General features: G+C 29.6%; 1 long non-coding RNA gene across 2 annotated transcripts; it reads left to right on the top strand.

Annotated features, from left to right (window-relative positions):
- Window positions 1-5592: 5592 nt before the first annotated feature.
- On the top strand, window positions 5593-6513 carry LOC119662654. 2 transcript variants are annotated; one of them, XR_005250862.1, is made up of 3 exons: window positions 5593-5678; window positions 5810-6009; window positions 6274-6513. It is a non-coding gene; the product is annotated as an uncharacterized LOC119662654 (long non-coding RNA). The 2 variants fall into 2 exon arrangements; XR_005250861.1 differs by lacking the exon at window positions 5593-5678 and having other exon boundaries at window positions 5721-6009.
- The last annotated feature ends 362 nt before the right edge of the window (window positions 6514-6875 follow it).

Raw genomic sequence — 6875 nt, 5'->3', positions numbered from 1 at the left:
GATATTTTTAAAAATATTGACCTGCATATACGGAGTTGCAGAAGAAGACAACACTAAGCACACCATGGAATATCGCAAAAATATCACTTGAAACAATAGTCGGTGAAATGAACGTCGAAAATATTACAACAAAAATGATGTTATCTGAAGAAAACTGTACCGCTAGGGACCGATTTGTTATGATCATACTCAAATAGAAAAAATATTTAGAAAATGGCCAATTTTAAAAAAGATAAAAACAAATAAACCTAAGTGAGCCCTGGACGTAAGCTAACGAAGAAAAACAAAAAAATAAAAATTAAATGGAAAACCAACCTAGGGTCTCTATCCTGAAGTTTTCCGTTAAAGTTCCATGAGGGGGATTGTTGTTAGTCCGCGCAAACTGAGCATATCACTATTGTGATGGCTTAATGACATGATGATGCGTTAGGCATTTTGAAACCTTCTCTTCTCTCCGTTATATAGTGTGACGCCGCGTTATTATAATATATTGTAGTTGCAATGATATATAAACAATGATACATACTTATTATTAATTCCAAAGATTTTATTTGATTTGTTTTTGTATTTAATTTTAATTTTAGTTTTAATTTGAAGGTTCCGTTTTTGTTTTTTCGAGGTATTTTTTTTTTGGTTAAAAATATATTTCACATTGTTTTTCCAAATTAATTTTCTACATTTATTTTTCCTAATTAGTGCAACTTCAAACTTTTCACTTAGCTTCACATGACATTGAAGCAGATAATCTTTTCTATTTTTGTTTATAAATAAATGCCAGTGCAGTGAGCAAATGCAGAACTGTAAATCTCACAGGAGGTATCCCAATGAAGGCATTCAGTTTGAAGATATCGTTTTGGCGTAATTTAAACTTTGTCTGTTTGTAGTTCAGCTCTCAGTCATTTAGGTTGTGAGCACCGCCTGGCTGCATTTGCTGTGCAGTTCCTGCTAACCGCCTGGCTGGAGTGCATATTGGCGTAGTAAAACCAGAGTTAATAATTACTCGCACATAGATGAGAAAAGTTTGGTACGTTTCAATTATTCAATTAAAAGTGGAAATGTTGCCGAACTACTAATGACAGTAGTCAAAAGGGAAAAATTGTACGTTTAGCTTAGTTCATGTGTGCAAAAGTTTTCTTTAAATAATTTATTTCATACTCTGAAAAGATGTTTCTGCTGTTTTGATAAAAACATTAAGATTGCAATTGAAATTCAATTTGTGCATGTTTTTATACCAAATTGCACGACATACTCGTCGTATCACTAAGACAAATCGTTTCGTTTATGTTGTCTCTAATGGTTTTTTTTGGGTAAATTTAAAATTAATTTAACTTTTTAGTTAAGGAAAAAGGTAAGGCAAAGTAAAATTGAAAACAACAAATCCACAGATAGCCAAAATCTAAGAAGACATGTTTAATCTGTTCTACCATATGTCCTTCAAATTGTAAGTTGACTTATGTATACTTCAATGTATGCTTCAATGTAAAATTTAAATCCAAAGAAACCTCATTCGAAACGACTTATGTACATACACGACCAACTCAAACGCATACACAAAATGTAAGATAAAAAATCTGTTGTACTAGACTACCGGAATACCGGAATGCAAGCAATATGTTCAAGAAATATGGATGTGCAGTTGACAAATTCACTGTGCTGCATCCTTCTATCCTTCTGATATCCTTCTGTGGCATGTAAGAAAGGACTTAAGGCATAGTCCTCTAGTCCTCTACTAGATATCAATGTATAGCATTGTAAGTGTGAGCGATGTTGATTCTTACTGTTAATGTTTTTTTTATCCTTATTCGAAATTTTCTTAAGGGTTTTCCTTTTTTTTTGATTTTGGCTTTTACAAATTTACAAGAATGTTGGCAAACAAATTCACAACTACGAAGCAAGCTACTGTGCTTATTATGAAATACAGAAAAAAATTAAATAATATAAAACTTTTATCAAATAGGATATGTGCAGCAGGACATATATAAGTGCAGTATTAAAATTTTAGATAGATAAACTTTTTAGCAAACACATGTTCTGTTCGCATACATGTTAAATCTTTTATTGTAAAACTTATTCAAAGGATTATAAATATAAATTGTAGAATAAGTGCACTTGATGAAGAGTTGTTTTAAAAGAAATTATGAAAATTTTTTTAATTGTTTATCTTAAAAGTTACCAAGAAAAACTATTAAGAGAAGTTTTACTAAATAAACATTGATAATTGCATTGAATAATTCAATGTCTGTTTGTTTAAATGACCCACAAAGGTAAATGTAAAGGCTTAAATATCTTTTAGTACAAGTTTAATTTACAGTAAGCCACACTATAACGCGGTACGCTTATAACGTGTTTTCATATAACGCGATTTCAATCTCCTGTATAACAAGGGTATTCCCCCATATACAGTTCATATTTGTCTTTGCACGTGTGTATACGGGGTATACGTATACGGTAGATAAACCAATCCACCGCGTTATAGGAGGGATTACTCTATATATAGTGGCATTTTATAAATACTTATAATATATATATACAACATAGAATTGCAATGAGTACTCAACTCTCGAATCATGCTTGAATCATACCCTTTTTTATGAGTCAAATTAAGCATTGACTGTATGTATGTGTGAAGTTAAGGAGTTTGCTTTAAAATGGTTACAGTATTCTGATGTAAGAGTATTCATATTGAGTCAACAAAACGAACAGCTAAATTGAGGAAATGCTTATCACTTTAAAGAATGTTAATAAAAGTTTTGAGTATATATAGTGGCATTATATAAATACTTATAATGTATATATATATCAGACAACTGTAATGAGTACTTAACACTCGCATCATACTTGAAACATTGATTGTGTTTCATTTTTATGCATTCTGACACATTTTTTTGTATATCCAACTTCTCCTAATTCATATATAGAGCTGACAGTACTTATAATGATTTATACTCTACTCATCTTTTTTTCAACATTCCTCACCAGTAAGCCCTGCAGATAAACTAGATATACTAAGTTACGTTAATGTGGTTTCACAAGATTTTTTTACTCTTACTGTTAAGCAGTCTGACAGATTGCCAAGTAAGTAATTCCCTAAAAATCGTTCTCTCTTGTCATAAGCTAAGTAGAAAATACTGTATCTTCTATTTTCAATGTAAAAGATTATATTCTATAACTTGATTCAAAAGTCCAACATTTAAATCATTGCCTTAAAGTACGAAATAGTGACGTAGATGTTTTTAGAGGCACTGCCATTATACTTTTGGCGTATTTTAGACATGGCGATGCAATTTATTTTGTTGGCACTAACGATATTTATATATATATATTAAGTGCCAATTAAATAATTTCCTTCGATACCGAAGAATATCTGCGCTACTGAAAAAAAGCTATTCAGTATCTTCAAAAAATAAGCTTCTATTATACAAAAGTGTGGTTAAACCAATATGGACATACGGCATTCAACTATGGGGCACAACCTTAACATCCAACATCGAAATTCTTTAAAAATTTCTATATAAAACTCTACGAGGAATAATAAAGGCCTCATGGTATGTAACTAACATCTGAACCTATAGTGACCTCAAAATAATTCCGATAAAAAATAAAGTAAAAAAGGTGGTCAAAAAATATCCTGTAAGGTTACTGAAATGAGAATTGTATTAGTTCCAGTAAAGTATAATATTTTTGGTTTTGTGACAACTACCTCATCTTTAGCAATACTTCTGGTAGTTTATATTATTCGTTGTTTATGATAATTAATATAATGAGATTTTGACTGTCTCCTTGCGAATCCCTGATATGAAATAAGTTTTTGTTATGAATATGTATAAAAATTCATTTCAATAATCTTTCAAGTAACTCTTTTAATTGTGAATACTAAATATGTTACAATAAAAATTGATACAATGCAGTTTACCTGTGAATAATAAAAAGTGCTGCATCAAACCATAAAAATGTTTTTTTACACCACAAATCACAAATTTTTTTGCTACAAATTCTATATAAATCATTATTTAAGTTACATAAAGTGTTTAGTTTAATACAAATGTTCTAATTCCAATATAGTCATCCAAGTTCAATAGATTCCAAAACATTTAAGATATTTTGAATAAAATTTTTTCGTAATTTATCGTTTTAATGACCAAAAAAAAACTTTTTTTTTAAAAATAATTTTGTTTTTTTTTATACGGGCTTATTGGTCAGCTGTTAAATAATCTTCTATTAAAAAATATTTATGTGTTTTTAAAGATTTTATTATTACCAATATTTCGACTATGATCTATAATTAGCATCAGGGTACTATATAATTTAAATACATGTAACAATAATTTGGTCCATATTACAAAGAAATAAATAGATTAACATCGAAAACATAAATAATGTATATAGAATATATTTATACAATACTATGACAATAGATATAAAAATAGATATATTTAACTGTTAACCAATAAGTCTGTATAAAAAATAACAAAATTATTTTTAAAAAAAAATTTTTCACAATATTTATATGTCCGTAAATTTTTCGTTTTGCAAAAAGGTAGCAACATCGATTAGGGTTGCAGTATCGAATTTTTTAGTTAAGTCTACAATTCAGAAAAATGCTAGGTTTTTGAATTGCATGACTTTTGCTGCGAATATTATAAGTCGTGTGCTGCATGAACTTTTTATGCTCAACCAAGTCCTCCGCATAACTTGATCCCCAAAATATCGGAATGCACTAAAACCTAACAGTATTTGTTGTAACCAGCTATATGTGTAATCAATATAAAAAAACGCATGTACTAGTTGACTTTAGATAGCATTTGCAGTCAAAAAATTTACAAGTTTTAACCACAACACCTCAAGAATTAGACTATGAGTCTGTAGTCGTTTTATGTGGTTACCCACTGTGAGGGTTTAACAACAGTGTGTCCAATATACATTCAAATTTTCTATTGAATAGATTTCCGGCAATACCAATTGAAATTCGTATATTGCTTTCTGCTTGTTAAGAAGCAAGTAGCATCTAAGGTTCAGAAACCGATTGAAAAAATATGTTTCCATATTAAGTGAAAGTAGAATTGCTTTCTCGCTATAACTTGAAGTGTTAACCATAATACAAGCTTATGGTTCCAACATAGTGACCGGTATAAACAAAGGTGAGACCATATAAAGTTGAGAGCGTCGTACCAGATTTTAGGTATGACGCGACGACAGCCAGTGAAAATCTGTGAGCAACCACATATATATAGGATAGTAGTTTATAAACTTTAGTCGCCATTAGCAATAGTCATGTTTTATCTCAAGAATATTCTAAACCCTATCGCAATAAGGGATGTAAATATAGCGTATCGGCAAGAGGGGGCAAAGAAAAACATGTTGCTCAACATTTTTTTCTTTTTATTATTTTATATAATTGGGGTTAGTTAAAAGAAAAACTAACTGATTATACTTTAATCTGTTGTCGTCCCGGGAGAATCTGAATCGTGCCGAAAAATCTCACGACTGCTGAGAATTTAGTTTTATTTAAGTAAACAGAAATATTTTTTATCGGTATTAATTTTGAAAAAAATATTTTATTTATTTAAGAAAATAAGAACATTTTGAAATTTAAAAAATTATTTGTAAACAACAAAGTTATGTTTAAAAACTATTAGGCGTCAGATACTTTTACTAACCGAAAATAAATTCTCAAAAATGTAAATAAAATAAAACAATTATTTTTTATAAAAACTGTCAAAAGTCACAAAATTAAACAAAATTTAAAAACAAAAATAAAATTTCCAAATGTCTCATTTCAACGTCACCTAACAAAATTTACTCGTTCCAGTGCTCAGAGTTCCAGTGTTTGTTGCATACCACGGCATGGCGTCGACTGCAGTCATTTTTATGTTGCCATATTGTTGGACTACCGGACTTGTTATTCGGGATGACAAACACCAGCACACACCAATGCACTCGGTGCACTTCAGTTGGCTGTGGTCACGTTAAGCACGTTTTCTGGTCATTTTACGGTGACTGAGAATCAGGGTTTGTTATTTAAAGACTATACTTTTGTTTTGCATTTGATGTTGTTCGCTCACATCCGGTTTGTTTTATAAACACTTCCGGCGTATTTAGCTTTTGTTTATACATGCACGGAAAAAAAATATTTAAATTTTTTATGTGCACTCTTTTAGTTAGGATGCTGTTGTTTGAGATTTTATTTATACAGTTTTTTCATTCTATTATTTTGAATGTTTGTCATTTTCATTGAGATTTGATTTCATAGTTCTGTTTTCTTGTTTATTTTAGTACATACTTCGAATGGCTGCATTTTTTCATTCGGCACTATATTCCATGGTTGTTGTCCATAACGATGATTACGCCTGTAATAGTATTAAGTAAAAGCTTAACAAGATATAGCATCCCTGCACTTTGATGAGTAAACATCATATTTTTGAAAATTTCTAAATTGAAGCAAGAACGAGAACTTGTATGTCACTTAAATAAATTGTTTCTTTAATAAAGATAATTGAATTAGAACATACTGAATACTGAAGAAAAAACATTAAGAAAAAACCCGCACAACAAAATTATTTTAAATTTTTATAAACAATTTTAACATATTTTATATATATATATATTTTATACATATATATATTTTATTGAAGTTGACAAATAAACTTCCATAGTATTTACGATGCACAAATATATTGTTATGTATACTAAATGAAAATATATATATGTAATATATGTATGTATATATATAATAATATATATGTATAATATATATATATGAATGTTACATGTTTTTTATTAACTTACTTATTTGGTCATAACATTTTGACCTGACGCCACATGCCTCTCCAGGCACCTTTGCTACAAGCGCGCCTTCTCCAGTCTGGTACATCAAG

Source organism: Teleopsis dalmanni, chromosome X (assembly GCF_002237135.1).
Source record: "Teleopsis dalmanni isolate 2A chromosome X, ASM223713v2, whole genome shotgun sequence".
Taxonomy (NCBI): Eukaryota; Metazoa; Arthropoda; class Insecta; order Diptera; family Diopsidae; genus Teleopsis; species Teleopsis dalmanni.
This window is presented reverse-complemented; position numbering and strand designations above follow the sequence as displayed.